General features: G+C 39.8%; 1 protein-coding gene and 1 long non-coding RNA gene across 5 annotated transcripts in view; one reads left to right on the top strand and one right to left on the bottom strand.

Annotated features, from left to right (window-relative positions):
• PRICKLE1 (prickle planar cell polarity protein 1) overlaps nt 1–16,689 on the bottom strand; it is a 110,528-nt gene that overhangs the window by 52,134 nt on the left and 41,705 nt on the right. The window contains exon 2 of one of the 4 annotated variants that reach the window (XM_077870399.1): nt 8,502–8,562. The exons of the other annotated variants lie outside the window; for them this stretch is intronic. The gene's annotated coding sequence lies outside the window, so the exon portion shown is untranslated. The remainder of the gene's footprint in view (nt 1–8,501; nt 8,563–16,689) is intronic. 4 annotated transcript variants of the gene reach the window in all.
• LOC144296980 (uncharacterized) overlaps nt 1–16,689 on the top strand; it is a 38,046-nt gene that overhangs the window by 9,061 nt on the left and 12,296 nt on the right. The window contains exon 2 of the long non-coding RNA XR_013363959.1: nt 16,135–16,432. This is a non-coding gene — a long non-coding RNA (uncharacterized LOC144296980). The remainder of the gene's footprint in view (nt 1–16,134; nt 16,433–16,689) is intronic.

The following is a 16,689-nucleotide window of genomic DNA, read 5'->3' as shown; positions in this document are numbered from 1 at the left end:
GAGTGATGGAAATGTCCTTTAGGAATAAGGAGGACAAATCTGGGTATTTTCCTACCTGGAGAGTAGTGAGGAGGTTCCATGGAGCACAAGTGCAAAAATGGTGTATAGAGACGCATGCAGAAGTGGGCTGGGACCACTCTGCTAGAGACTTGCCTGTGAACTCTCCTGAGTAGTGACCCACTGGCATGTTCTGACAGGGTCAGGCCATGATCAGAATTGCCTCTTAGAATGATGACCATGGCCACAGTGTGGAAAATGGTTCAGAAGAGTCAGAAAGACCATGTAGGAGGCTGTGAAATAATGATGATGATGCCTTAAGCATGGCAAGGAGGATGACAGGATGATTGGAAGGGCGGTTCCCAGATAGAACCAATAGTCTATGGTGCTTGAGGTGACACAGGAGTGACAGTCAAAGATCGTGTGTCCAATGTGAAACTGTGGACAAGCATCATCTCTACACATTCAGGAGACTAAAACAATTAAGAAAAGAGATGAAGGGCAGCCCCCAGTGGCTCAGTGGTTTAGCGCTGCCTTCAGCCCAGGGCCTAATCCTGGAGATTAAAATAAAATAAATAAAAATAAAAAATAAAATTAAAATAAAAAATAAAAAAATAAAAATCTTAAAAAAGAAAAGAAAAGAGATGAAGTCATATGCAGCCACGGGGAAATGTAGAATTTTCCTAGAAGAGAACTGCTTCCTCTGCCCTCTTTCCATGGTGGAAGTTGAGATGGAACTCAAGATTCACTTAGCAGGAAACAGGAGGAAGCACTATCCAAAGCCCTGGATCAGACAAGGACAAGTATTCAGACTTCACTGGGAGCCCTAGAAGACTTGGTTTGTGTCTGGCATGGAGAGGGAACTTAATAAATGCTTGCTCGTTGACTTTGTTAAGCACAAAGCAAATGAAGTAGTGGACTGTGTCTCAAAATTACCTGAATCTTCTGAACCCAACTGTGCCTTGATTTCTTCGTTTATAAAATGGAGATGAAAATGTTAGAGGGGTGCCTGGTGGCTCAGTCGGTTAAGCATCTGCCTTCGGCTCAGGTCATGATCCCAGGGTCTTGGGATGGAGCCCCATGTCCAGCTCCCTGCTCAGTGGGGAGTCTGGTTGTTCCTCTCCCTCTGCCCCTTTCCCCACTCATGAGCATGCATGCAAGTACATGCTCTCTCAAGTAAATAAAATATTTTGAAAAAGAAAATGGTAGAAATTAAAAAAAGAAAATTTGTGAAATAAGTAAGACGTGATTAAGAAGTATTTATGTTGGGGGGATCCCTGGGTGGCTCAGCGGTTTAGTATCTGCCTTTGGCCCAGGGCGTGGTCCTGGAGTCCCAGGATTAAGTCCCACGTCAGGTGTCTGCATGGAGCCTGCTTCTCCCTCTGCCTGTGTCTCTGCCTCTCTCTCTGTGTGTGTCTCTCATGAATAAATTAATAAAATCTTAAAAAAAGAAGTATGTTGGGAAAAAAGGTAACTAATTCTGTATCTAATGATACATAATCTGTGAAATATTTTACATATACTCTGTACTATTTCATGTCTATCTAAACTTTTACTATCTTTTTTTGCCATAAAGCAACTAAAAAGAATAAAGTACAAGTTTTCTCAAATTTATATGGGAAAGCTACATTTGTACCTAAGTCTTAGCTGTGGCAAGGAAAAATACTTGTTTCAAGAGGGCTCCTAAATTTTGAGAAAAACAGCATTTGCAAGAAGTCTTCTTACTTCAAAAGAAAAGAATGTAATACTGACAGCCTGGCTTTGTATCTGCCTTTAAATGTCATTTCATTATAAAACATAGTCTATGGTGCTTGAGGTGACACAGGGGTGACAGTCAAAGATGATGTGTCCAATGTGAAACTGTGGACAAGCATCACCTCTACACATTCAGGAGACTAAAACAATTAAGAAAAGAGATGAAGGGTAGCCCCAGTGGCTCAGCGGTTTAGTGCTGCCTTTGGCCTGGGGTATGATCCTGGAGACCCGGGATCGAGTCCCACGTCGGGCTCCCTGCATGGAGCCTGCTTCTCCCTCTGCCTGTGTCTCTGCCTCTCTTTCTCTCTGTCTCATGAATAAATAAATAAAATCTTAAAAAATTTGTTTTTGATTTGCCAGAAATTTTTAGATTCTATCAATAAGGTAGAATTTGATGTATTCAGATTATCTGTCATCTGTGGTTTCAGTTATCCACAGTCAGCTGGGTCCAGAAGCAGATGATCCTCCTTCTGACACACTGCCAGAGGGTCAACAGTCGCCTCATGCTGCATCACACTGCCCACATCCTACACCTCACTTCACCTCGTCATGTACACACTTTATCATCTCATATCATCACAAGAAGGGTGAGGACAGGACAGTGAGATATTTTGAGAGAGACCACATTCACACTCTTACTATGCTATGTTGTTATCATTGGTCTGCTTTATTATTAGTTATTGTTGTTAATCTCGTACTGTGCCCAATTTATAAATTAAACTTTATCATAGGTATGTATAGAAAAAATAATATATACAGGGTTTCATACTCTCCACGGTTTCAGCCATCTATTAGGGTCTTGGAATGTATCCCCCATGGAGAAGGCTAGATTACTGTATAACAGCTAAACTCCATTTGTCCTTTTTTTTATATTTAGTTTTTTAAAAATTAAAAAAAATAAAAATAAATTTTTAAAAGATTTTGTTTATTTATTTATAGAAAGCACGAGTAGGGAAAAGGGCAGAGGGAAAAGGAGAGAGACTCTCAAGCAGACTCCAGGCTGAGTGGGGAGCCTGATGTGGGGCTCAATCCCACGATTCTGAGATCATGACCTGAGCCAAAATCAAGAGTTGGGCAGACCTGCTTGGCAAAATCAAGCTTGGGTGGCCCTAATGAGCCACCCAAGCACCCCAACAGCTAAACTCCATTTGATATCCTATAGTCCATGCTCAGAAAATATCCCTTGACACACCTGTTAGAATGGCCCAAATCCAGAACACTGACAGCATCAAATGCTAGTAAGAATGTGGAGCAGGAGCTGTCATTCATTGCTGATGGGAATGAAAAATGGTACACTCTGGAAGACAGTTTGGTGGTTTCTTACAAAACTAAACATATTCTTACCATATGATCCAGCACTAGTGTTTCTTGGTATCTACCCAAAGGGATTAAAAATTTATGTCTACATAAAAACCTGCACATGGATATTTATAGCAGCTTTATTCATAACTGCCCAAACTTGGAAGCAACCAAGATGTCCTTCAGTAAATGAATGGATAAATTAATTGTAGTCCATCCAGGCAATGGAATATTATTCAGAGCTCAAAGAAAGGAGCTATGAAGCTATGAGAAGACATGGAGGAAACTAAAATGATTATTACTAAGTGAAAGGAGCCAATCTGGAAAGGCTACATACTCTATGATGCCAACTACACGACATTCCAGAAAAGGCAAAAGTACAGAGACAGCAAGTAAGATCAGTGATTGCCAGGGGCTTGTGGGGAGGGACAAACTGGCAGAGCACAGAGGATTTTGAGGACAGTGAAAAAATTCCATATGATACAAACGGATGGATACATGTCATTACACACTTGTCTAAACCCATAGAATGCACAACACCAAGAGTGAACCCTAATGTAAACTATGGACTTTGGGGCATGACAAAGTGTCACTGTAGGCTCATCAGCTGTAACAAATGTCCCCACCCTAGCAGGAGATGCTGGGGGGTGGTGGTGGTGCATGTGCGTGTGTGGGGGCAGGAAGTATATGGGAAATGCTTGTACCTTTCTCTAAATTCTGCTGTGATCCTCAAACTGCTATGAAAAAAAAAAAGTCCTTTTTTAAAAAAAATCTATCGAATGTGTGAATGAAATCAATAAATAATAATCACATACCTAATATGTATGTGTGAGCTATACAGTAAGCGTGTGGATGGGCTGTGCTATTTAAGCTTTAAAAAGGACTGCACGGCTTCTTCATCATCATGGTTAGAAGACAGGTCTTGTAACATCTCAAATAAATCTCCACGAAGAAGCTGAGAGATGATTCTCTGCCCCTAGAGTCCCACTACAAAGAGAAGCCTATCTTGAAAATAGCCTCTCTTACTCTGCTCCTTTTTTTTTTTTTTTTTTTTGTAGTGGACGAATGTGTTAGTTTTAGACTTTTTGCTCTGTGGCATTACACATGGAAACATTTACAAAATTACACTAAAATGAATGGCAGGGTTTTTTTTTTTTTTAAATTAGGAAAAATACCTAGTCCTTCAAAACTAGATATTTTACTTTGATTTTATTTGTAATCAAAATATTTCTCTGGAAGCATTTTCTGTAGTCTTAATTACTCAATTAAACATGTTCCTATGGAACTTTTATGTCACTAGGGCACGATAATCCTGCAGATGGCAAAGGTTTAATATCGAATTAAACTAAGCTATTAATTATATACACAAGTTAAAAGAAACCTAAATGAACGACCTTTTAAATTTTTTTTCATGCTTCTAATAGGCAAAATGGCAGCTGTGTGTCTGCTTACCCAGAGTCAAGCTAGAATAAGAGTAAGGATGAAGCTTTTGTGCTTTGCTACTTGTTTACTTGAAATAAAATGTTATTCGTTTATTTAAAATGTCACCATTGAATATCACATAAAGTGTGATTCTTACAGAAGCCAGGTCATCTCAGATCTGCTGCTACTATATTTGATCTGAGATTGAAAACTATCCCATGCTACAACATACTGTACTTTCACGTACATTCACTGAAAGGCTGACCATGAAGAGTATAGATTGTGTTCAATGAAGACACATTTTAAAATTAATAAATGGAAAGAAAGACTTTCTCAATCAGATGGCAAAGTGGGAAAAGTTTACTGCATATTAGAAATAAAAGAGTTCTGTAAACATTTTTTTTTGGATGATTACCTATTCCAGAGGGAAGATAAAGCAACTAATGATCCAAAATGTATAGATGGTAGGCTCTCAGATAACATTATCAAAAGCAACAGTTCTTTTTGTGTGTGTGTGGTTTTGAATACTCTTCTATTGAAAATTAGTCTTTTATTCTCACTTATAAGGAGAAAAATCCAACTTGGAATATCTGCTTAGAGGTTGGGGAGGTTGATTCTTCAAATTCTTTAGACCCAAAGTTAGGAAAAAGGAAGAATGTGCCAAGTGGGATTACATTATGGATTTTTCTTTCTTCTTCTTCCATTGGTGGACAATGTAATTTATTAATTTTAAAGAAGATTTTATTTATTTATTTGAGAGTGAGAGAGAGCACAAGTAGGGGGGCAGAGGGAGAGGGAGAAGCAGGCTCCCCAAGGTACAGGGAGTCCAATGTGGGGCTCGATCCTAGGACCTTGGGATCCTGACCTGAGTCAAAGCCAGATACTTAACCAACTGAGCCACCCAGGCGCCCCTGAAATTTATTATTTTAAATCAAACACTGACAGAGAACCAGAAACACTTCTTTTTATACTTTAGAATGCCATGAATCATTCCCCCTAAATTATATTCAAGTCACTATTTAGTTCAATAAATCTTCAACAACGCTAAATTATTAAGTTAAACATAAGTTCTATTTCTTGAATTGGCATTTTCTTCAATAATACCAAGGGGATGAGGAAGAGGGTTCAGCAACTCCTGAGGTTTCCTGACATTTTCCCTGAGAATCCCTGAGACACCTGAGAAAAATGCAAAATGCAAAAATCCTAAGGAAGGAAGGAGGGAAGGTTTTACAGAGGCTCTACTGGCCATGTGATGCAAAAACTTCAGTATATTTTATCCAATATTACAAGAAAAGTACAACTTTGTTCATCAAATATATGCCCTATTGCTAAATATCCTAAGGTTTTGCTTTTAATATGCAATGCAAAATAGTGTTAAATAGTGTTAGGTTATGCCTTTATGCAAAAATAGATCAAATATGTTGGGCCTCAGATAAATGGTCTTTTAAGCTCATCGCCATTGCATCATAGTATGATAGAGACAAATCTGAAAGGTTTCAGACTCTGTACCTTGTCTACAACCAACAACCTCAAGTCTATGTGTTTTATTTTTTTTTAAGATTTTTATTTATTTATTCATGAGACACAGTGAGAGAGAGAGAGAGAGAGAGAGAGAGAGGCAGAGAAACAGGCAGAGGGAAGCAGGCTCCATGCAGGGAGCCTGATGTGGGACTCGATCCAGGGTCTCCAGGATCGGGCCCTGGGCTGAAGGCGGCGCTAAACTGCTGAGCCACCCGGGCTGCCCCAAGTCTATGTGTTTTAATTTAGGAGGGAGTATAATGCTGAATTCCAGCCCTTATACTTAGCAATTCACATATAACAGGTAAATTTAGAGCAGACTTTTCAAAAACTTAATCATAACTAAGTTAAATTAATTTGAATATAGTTGTTATAGGTGTTTTTGATTCAGTTAACATAAGCAATTGCTAATGACCAGAAATCATATCTTTCTCTATAAGGAAAATGAGAACTAAATAATGAGAAGCAAAAAGATTACTTATTTCTTCATTTATTTGTAACATTATCTCTCATCTAAAAATTTCTGCTCTCCCAGTAATTCTACTTCTAGCAGTAAATCCTAAGGTAATAATCAGAAATGTGTAAAAGGATTTGTATAGAGGGCGTTCAGAAAGTAATTTTAATACTGAAAAATAAGAAGTAACCTGAAGATTCAACATAATGGAACTGAATTGGTTCAATAATTATATTCATGAAATATAAATTTATGCAGCTAAAAATGACACCACAGAACCTGTGCTATCCAACAGAAATAGCATGTGAATATTTGTAACTTAAAATTTTCCAGTAGACACATTAAAAAAGTAAAAAAAAAAGTGAGATTAACTTATTAACATATTTTTATCTAACTCAATATTGCAACGTGTAATCAATATAAAAGTTAATAGTTTTAGGGGCACCTGGGTGGCTCAGTGGTTGAGCATCTGCCTCTGGCTTAGGTTGTAATCCCAGGCTCTGTTTCTCCCTCTGCCTTGTGTCTGTGCCTCTCTCTCTGTGTCTCTCATGAATAAATAAATAAAATCTTTAGAAAAATAATTTTAATAAATTAAGATATCCTCCTTTCTGTACCGCCTTTGGAATCTGGTGTGGTTGTACACTTCTAGCACATCTTAATTCTAACTAGCCACCATTCTAGTGCTTAACAGCCCAAGTTTCTAGTGATTTTAGTATTGAACTGTGCAGCTACAGACAATGTTTAGACCTAGAAAGTCATTAATAATATATTAACATTTGAAAACATCATATGACATATGTACAGTACGATTTGAATTGTATGCCTGAAAAATTCATGAACAGGAGAAAAAAAGCATGAAAGAGTATATACACCAAAATGTTCACAGTGTTTTCTGGGAAGCAGGATTATGGTTGTTCTCTTATTTTCTTTTCTGTATTTTTAAAATGTTTGACTGTATTATTTCGAAGCTAATAAATAACTCTGTTGATACCCTTCCATCAGCATTGATTAGATCAAGTTTATGACTTTAGACATTCCACTCTAAGAATGCGATCCCTGAGAAGTGAATTTGTTCTGCTATTTCAGACTAGTGAATACAAATTTCATTGTCCAAAGAGAATAATTTGCCACTATGAACAAGACTTATATTTTCAGCACAGGCCCTAACATTTGCCCCGTAAGTGTGGTGTGTGTAATTATAGCATAAGAACTGTGAGTAAATTATTTCGTTGCCTGTTAAATAACCGTTTGTTAAGTCTAGACAACAATTATAAATAGCCATTATTTATAAAGTTTCCATTCAAAGTACTTGGGGGATTGTATAAAAAATAGGCAATGTGACCTACACCTCCTTATATTCCTAAATTGTACTAAAAAGGAGAAAATACCTAAAATTGGCAAAGATGGTACATAACAGACAAAATCCACTTTGAAAAAGGGGGGGTGCTAAGGGATGGCCTGGGTGGCTCAGTGGTTGGGCGCCTGCCTTTGGCTCAGGGTGTGAACCCGGGTCCTGGGATCGAGTCCTGCATCAGGGAGCCTGCTTCTCCCTCTGCCTGTGTCTCTGCCTCTCTGTCTCTAGGTCTCTCATGAATAGATAAATAAAATCTTAAAAAGAAAAACAGTTTAAAAAAAGAGAACACACCCGCCTGTGAGACCTGACTGAGGGGAGGCGGTAGGCCGGAAGAAACACCTTCCTGGCCCAGGGTGGCGGGTGGCGGGGGGGTGCGAATTCAGGAAGTCGGGTGTTGGCCAGCCCTCTGAGGGAGGAATGCTGGAGCCACTCAGCCTGTGGGGTGCCCGCAGAGGGGCCAGCAACCCTGGCCTGGCCCTGGTTTTTTTTATGATTATTAACAACAGTAGCGACAGAGAAGGTGTAGTAAGCATTTTCGAGAAGTCAGAGCCAGGCTGAAAGCTTCAGACATAATAATGGATCAGCTCCTCAAGCAGCCCTTTGAGGTAACTAAGTGCCTGAGAGGTTAGTAACTTGTCTGGGGGGTGACAGGACTTATAAAGGGCAGGGCTGGGAGCCACTGACACTCGTCAGAGCTCTTACCGGCTTTGCTGGACTGCCTCTCCTTCCAAATTTTACACCCTGATGTCTGCTGCCACCGGAGCTGTGGGGAAAGGAGCAGTGTTTTGAAAGAGGATGCTGGAAAAACAAAACAAAACAAAACAAAAACAAAGAAACTGAGGTTTATAGTCCCAGGAGGATAAACCTACCTCACGGACGGGAAAGACCAAATTCACTGACTCTAAACCACAGAACAAGGCCAAAGAAATATGTACAGCACACTGTGGTAGACATCTGTGGGTTTTGTCTTCCTGACATCCACTTTCCTTTTCCTACTAAAAAAGGTTTTCTGTGGGAACAGATGCCCCCACCCCACTCTCACTCTGTGGTGGTTTTAATGGGCGAAGCCTCCTGTTGGCTTTAGAACAGAGCACATGACCCTTCAAAGCCAGGCAACCGGAACATTCCACCCCCTTCGCCAGTAGCTGGTGTGACTGATGGCATATGAGCTCAGTCTGGGACTTTCCTGAACTACGGAGAAAGACAGACAGGTACAGCTGCTGGTATGCACACCTGCCTCCATGTTGGACAACGCTGCCTGAGCACGAATCCAGCGCATGAGGAAAATGGGCCTCGAGATGAAGAGACGGAGTCTTTACGGATCCCTGAGCACAGGGATTCCAACATGCCAGCAGCAAGATTTACTCCTAAACTCTTCAGCTGAATGAACCCACCAATTCTTTCTCAATTCTCCATGGATTTTCTGTCATGGATCAGAGGCAGAGCAGACTGGATAGAAACTGGGGTCAAAGGCAGGCCAGTGTTAGGAAACATGGCAGATAGGAGGTCAGGAACATCCTAAATTCTATGGCCTTTGGAAAAACTGTCTGAGCACTCCTGTGGTTGGAGTGAAACTGTTCCTCCTCCTCCTCCTCCTCCTCCTGGGAGGGAGGCAGCTGACAATGTGGGAAGTGCAGGTGCAGACCACCAGCCATCAACATCCCCTTACCAGCTGCTCAAGGTGTGCCACCTGGAGGGATGACAAACATGGCCCCATTCCGCCACCCACCCCCCGCCCCCCGCCCCCAGGGAGCTCATCAGCTACTTAGAGGGCAAAGGCAGGAGGCACAGGTTAGCATGCCTGCATCATAATCTACCTACACACTGAACCCAGTGCAGTAAAATCAGCACTTGATTAAAAAGAAATCTCTTGGTTCTCTGGTCTAGACTAAGTATCTTCCACTGAACTGCATAACGCAAGGCCTGGCTGCGCAGAGGTCAAAAGATAAGGAGGTCTGAAAGATGAACACTCAGCCCGAGGAGCTGTACCAGGAGCAGCAAGACTCAGAACTGGCCCCGAGGGAATCGAAGTGCACGCCGGCCTATTGCCAGAAAGGAAGTTGCTAAAGAAAGAAATCAAAGCAGGAAACTGAGGACAGAATGGAAGGGGGGACACCACAAAAGAGGACCAGCATTAACAATGCCTCTAGCTGCTACAAAATCACCTCAGCTCTGGGAACTTTCTTGGCCTCTACCAGCCTGGGCTCCCTGTGGCTAATGTCTCCTCCTGACCAGTGACTGTATTTTCCCCAGGTTGATTCTACATCAAGCAATCTCCTTACTGAGGTTGGACATTGACCGTCCTCCCAAGCTCAGGCTCTGGGGCCTAGGAATGAAAGCAAGAGCTCTGGGGTTCTGGATTCCCTCCATTCCTGTGGGGTCCAGTCCTCAGCAATGGGAGTTCTTTGTGCCCTCTCTCCTGAATCCCTAAAAGCATGTGCAGAAGGCCCTGGCTCTTGAGTTCCTGAACTCTGTACACCTGGCCGAGGCGCCACTATCTCCTGGGGGCCATCTGATGCGCAGGGTGCCTCAACTGCCCCTGAGCTCGTCATTGTCTCCTACCTCTTCCTGTTTTTTGCCCACCGCACCCCCCCCTTTCGCCTCTCAAACCCCTTCCTCAGGTGGTACGCACCTAGGTACATCTCTTCCCCAGTCTACTAGGAAGACTCTAAGCTTCATGCCCAAATCATGGGAAACTTAATCCATTTTTAGTGGGGATGGGGGTACTCTAAGTATATACATGATTAGCAATGCTCTTTAATCAACTGGTAAAATTGTAAGTATTCACCTATGGAGTTGTTTTGGTTCTTCTCAGTTCTTTTTCTTTTCTTTTCTTTTTTTTTTTTTTTTTTGAAGATTTTATTTTAAAGTACTCTCTACGCCCAATGCATGCAGAGCTCAAACTCACAATCCCAAAATTAAGAGTTGTGTGCTCCAACGACAGAGCCAGCCAGGCACCCCTCTTGTCAGTTATATTTACAAAATCTCAACACAAAGATCTTATTTAGGATGCTGTTAAATTAAAACACCTCACTTGGGGCACCTGAGTAGCTCAGTGGTTGAGTGTCTGCTTCTGGCTCCGGGCGTGATCCCAGGCTCCTGGGATGGAGTCTCACATCAGGCTCTCCACGGGGAACCTGCTTCTCCCTCTGCCTATGTCTCTGCCTCTCTCTATGTGTCTCTGATGAATTAATAAATAAAATCTTAAAAAAAATAAAAGTAAATAAAGCACTTCACTCAATACAAATATGCCTACTGAATTATTTCAGTTTTGCTCTAGCTGGGGCCTGAGGGGGTACTATTCTTGAACAAATTTACCAAGGAACAAAAAAGAAAACAGAATAAAACAAAAACCCAGTGATACAGACCAAATCTAATGGACTTGAATAACAGCTCTGTTTGGTTATCCAGTATTCATTTAAGCATCAAATTCATTCATGCAGCAAGTATTTAGTGAGTGTCTACAATGTACCAGACAGTGATCTAGGCCTTAGGGATACAGCGGGAACAAGACATTTTCTTAATATTTCATATGGGCTGATTATCAAACCATGCTCTCCTCCTTGGGGAGCCACTAGTTAGTAAATCCATCTTTCATTCCTTCCTGCCTTGATGACTTGGCCCACAATGTATTCTAAAAATGGCATGTCAAGACCTGGTTGTTCAAAGAAGCGTTCTTTCCACAGAAACAGTCTGTGACAGTCATTACTAAAATAAAAACTGAGATAATCTAATCCAACCCATCATCTACATATGAAAAGGTGGTCCATATAGATAGTGTGTGTTGAAACACTGTGATACCTTTTGATTCTTAATCCAATGCTCTTCTCCTGCACTGTCCAATATGGTAGCCACTAGCCCCATGCAGCTACTTAAATTTAGATTTGGAATTAAAAACTCAGTGCATCAGCTGTACTACCTACATTTCAAGTGCTCAGATGCCACATAAGCTAGTGGCTATCATGTTGGAAATAAAAAAAAAAGCTATTTCCATCACTGTAGAAAGTTTTGTTGGACAGTGCTGTGGGGTCTAAACCCCTCTGCTTGCTTTATTCTAGGTCAGGGTTCCTCCAACTTTAATATGCAGAGTATTCACCTGGGGATCTTGCTAACATGCGGATTCTGACAGAGTAGTTCAGGGGTGGGGCCTGAGATTCTATAGTCCTAATAAGCTCCAAGCAGGAGAACTTCTTCCGGCTTGAAGACCACACTTGGAGTGTGGAGTATTAAGGTGCCAGCTCCGTACTGCAGTTAATACTGGTTTAGTGCCCTGATACTTTAATGGTTAAATATTTTTTTTTGTCTTCCCAATTATGTTTTAGACTCCTTAGGAGAGAGTACCACTCCTTCTTCTTCACATCTCTCATCAGAGATGCAGGGGTACATGGGTAGTCAGTTTTCCTGTCTATAGGTACATTACATTTGGTAAATTGGTTTAGTGTTACATACAAATATACTTTTTCTTCTTAAAAGACATTAGGTCCTGAATCTAGCCATTTGAATGCCTTCAATTTCTTAAAAGGAAGACACTGGTGGCTATACAATGTCAACTTCAAGAAAACACATGGGAATTAATCCTTTTTAATGGCCTTAAAATGAATCGTAAATTTTACTAGAGCCTATACACTTGAGATAACTTGAGAAATAGCTGAGAAAAATCTATGATGTATATTTGATAGCTGAAGGGATGCTAAATAATCTATAATTACAAGCAACTGAATATCCAAACTTTATCATAAAATTAGAAAATGATTAAAACACTTACAAAACAATACAATCAGTAATTTTAAGTGTGTCATTATATTACGGAGACCCCACATCCTACCCTGGAAATAGTGAGCAACCCTTCTTAATGGGACAGCTGACAGTGGTTGTGGTATGAGCAGTCACCTCTCTAAATTCTTTTCATAGCTTTCTATCAGCTATTTCCATTTTTCTAGAAATTTCAAGAATCACTATTTTTAATCAGTTATTAATTAAGAAGTTCTTAGTTAAGTTTAAAAGATCAGTCATTTTCGTATTGAAAAGTCATGTCCTGATGCATTAAGTTTTTAAGGAAATAAGAACCCTTTGTGCCTTCCTAAATGTATTCCTTACAAAGCAGCAAGAAAAAGAGTTTTATTAATGCACAAGACTGAAAGAAATGTCAAGTATGCTAGAGTTCTGGTTTTGATTTTGGCCTTCAGAGAAAGTTAAAGAAGCAGTGGAGCAGAGCTCTTTAATTACAATCCAATGTCCTGGAGAAGAATATTTGATATCTCTTCCAGTTGGTGTTCTAGCTGATATGAGAAGAAAATCAACTATGACGAATACAACATGAAATCATTCCACCTAGTCAAGTTAATCAGGATTATCCTGTGTGTGTATCACGAACCTCCCTGGTTGTGTTCAAGAGCTTGTTTGACAAATTATAAGATGTAAATGTTTTAAGAGTTACATCAGTACTTTTTTTTTGTTACATAGCCTAAGCCAGTACAAGTTTGTGCTAAGATTCCTCAAACTCCCACTTCACTTTAGGAGGGTAACTAAATGACAGCATTTTTTTTTTCAGCCAAGAGGAGAATAAGCAGCTCCGACAGGAAGATGGCAGGATGATGGTGGAGAGCTTGGGTCTGGAGTTGCTCCTCCACTCAGTCACCTGGTCAGCCAGGCCTGAGGAACATTAGCTCTCTCTTTAAGACTCAGTTTCTTCATCTATAAAATGGGAATGAGACTAAGGTTTCTGGGAACACTCAATACAACACTGACCGCAGGACACTGACCACAAGAAGCAAATGCTTAGCTAGTAAGCTTCAAATGAACATTAATTACTTATATTAGATCTGAGAGGTATTTATCATAACTTAGTAGCCGTGAAATATCTTCCTTCACCCCTATCGTGCCCCTTTAAGACCCTTTACTTTGTGTTTGTATTTAGAAAACTTCCTTCAAGATACACAAAATACCTGTTTAAGAAATGAAAGAGGTGTTTGGGGATTTGTTTTTTAAAAACAGTGTATTATCTGCTTGCCCAGAATCGTTCTATAGCTCCCATTCAGAGATAAAATGGTTCAAAGTCTCTTAACAAATGGAGTGTAGAGGGAACATATCTCAACATAATAAAGGCCATACATGGCAAGTACACAGATACTCAAAGGTGAAAAATTAAAAAGCTTTTACTCAAAAATCCGGAACAAGAAAAGGATGCCCACTCTCATCACTTTTATTCAACAGTTTTGGAAGTCCTACCCACAGCAATCAGACAAGAAAGAGAAATAAAACCCATCCAAATTGATAAGAGCAAAGAAATGGAAAGATATTCCATGCTCACAGACAGGAAGAATTAATACTGTCAAAATATCCCAAGCAATCTATAGATTTAATGTAATCCCTATTAAAATACCAATAGTATTTTTCACAGAACTAGAAAGAATAATCCTAAAATTTGTATGGAACCACAATAGCCAAAGGAATCTTGAGAAAAAGAACAAAATTGGAGGTTTCACAATCCTGGATTTCAAGATATATGACAAAGCTACAGTAATCAAAACAGTAAGGTACTGGCACAAAAACAGACACATAGGTTAATGGAACAGGATAGAGAACCCAGAAATAAACCCATGCTCAGATGGTCAGTTGATCTATGACAAAGGAGGCAAGAATAAACCACAGGAGAAAAGACAGTCACTTCAATGATGGTGGGGAAGCCGGCCAGCTACATGCAAACGAATGAAACCGGACCATTTTCTTACACCATACACAAAACTAACTCAAAATGGATTAAAAACCTAAATGTAAGACCTGAAACCATAAAACTCCCAAAAGAAAACATAGGTGGTAATTTCTTAGATGTAGGCTTTAGCAAAAATTTTTCTGGATATATCTCCTCAGGCAAAGAAAACCAACAAAATGCAAAGGCACCCTACTGACTGGAAGAAGATATCTGCAAATGATATATTTAATAGGAGGTTAATATCCAAAATATATAAGGAATTCATATAATTCAGCACCAAAATGACAAATAGTCTGATATTAAAATGGGCGGAGGGCTTGAAAAGACCTGTTTCCAAAGAAAAAATACAGATGGCTAACGGACACATGAAAAGGTGTTCAACACCATTAATCATCAGAGAAATGCAATTCAAAACCAAAATGAGATATCACCCTATGCCTGTCAGAATGGCTGGAATCAAAAAGATAAGAAATAACAAGTATTGGCAAGGATATGGAGAAAAGAAAACCATGTGTAAATTGGTGAAACCACTACAGCAACAGTATGAAAGTTCTTCAAAAAATGAAAAGTGAAAATACCATATGATCCAGTAATTCCACTCCTGAATATTTACCCGAAGACGATGAAAACTTTAATTTGAAAACACATGCACCCTATGTTTATTGCAGCATTATTTACAAAAGTCAAGATATGGAAGCAACCCAAGGGTCCATCAATAGATGAATGGATAAAGAAGATGTGGTATATATACACAATATATATTGTGTGTATATATATATATATATATATATATATATATATATATACACAATAGACTATTACTCAGCCATAAATGAAATATTATCATTTGTGATAATATGGATGGACCTAGAGGGTATATGCTGTGTGAAAAAAGTCAAAGACATATACCATACATTTCACTTATAAGTGGTATCTAAACCAAAACAAAACAAAACAGAAACACTCTCATAAATACAGAGAACTGATGGTCCTCAGAGGGGAGGGAGTGGGAGGATGAGTAAAATAGGTGAAGATGACTAAGAGGTACAAACTTATAAAATAAGCAAAAAAAATAAATTCGAAGATTCAGTACAATTTCAAGAAATATATTAATATCCAGATACAGCCAATAACATAAGATGCACTCTTGTAGAAGATAACAAAAGTCATGGAGTTGGTGAAGTAAGGTCTGGACAACCCGGAACAAAGTAGAAGTTGGCAGCTAAATGTATAATTTATATGGTACAGAGGAAATTTTTTAATTCATTCAGGTCAAAAGAGGATTGTGTTCGTCTTTTATTATCTAGTTTGGTTGTTGCCTACACAAGAATTGTACTAACTCCTCTCTCTCCTTACTGAGGGTAGAACTGACTAAGGTAGAGCAAGAACAATTGTCTTCACTGGGGAGAAGGGACAAAGTCCCAGCAACAGTCACAAAGGCTGGTCAAATTCCTGTCATCAGCCAAAGAGCCTGTGTGTCAGCACAGTCAGGCGAGAAGGGATCAGATGCGCACACTTCCCATATGAGGTTGACCTTTCTCTGGAGGGAGAGCAATGGACATGTTCATGTTTAAGATGTTTAACAGCACTAGTCAATAACGGAGAATCCATATCCTTCTCCAGTCATAGGGTATAGGGAGTCTGGAATCAGGAAGAGAAAGGCTTGAAACTTCCCATCCACAGAGCGCTTTCTCATCTGGTCACCCCAGAACTCAGCTGGACTCATCTTCAGGAGGTTGGTGCAGTTACTTCACACTACCAAGAAGATGAAGCTCTGAGGGGAAGACGGCGTATTCAGGAAATATCAGCCACCTAGTAAGTGGCAGATCTTGAAGCTACGCCCCTATGGGCAGAGTGTGAGGAAAGTTCTAGAGAGGGAAGCACCGAGAACCTGGCTGTGACGCTGCTAGATTTCACCAAGGTATGGTTCCTGGGACCCTTGTTTTCATTTTTTTATACTGTCAAAGCAAGTAAGCTTACAAAACTAGGGTTTTCAAAGCCTCTGTTCTAAATGTTAAAATTTGTTTTAAAAATGGTTTAATAGCAGCATTTTCCCATCCAAGCTAGAATCCATTAAAGGCTGTATATTCTAGGTAATCATTTTTCAGTCTAGAATAGTGCCTCCTTTTTTTTTTTTTTTTTTTTCAAATGACGATGGCTTTTAGAACAGTCAGAACA

Source organism: Canis aureus, chromosome 25 (assembly GCF_053574225.1).
Source record: "Canis aureus isolate CA01 chromosome 25, VMU_Caureus_v.1.0, whole genome shotgun sequence".
Lineage (NCBI taxonomy): Eukaryota > Metazoa > Chordata > Mammalia > Carnivora > Canidae > Canis > Canis aureus.
Note: the sequence above shows the minus strand (reverse complement) of the source record. Positions and strands in the feature narration are given on the sequence as shown.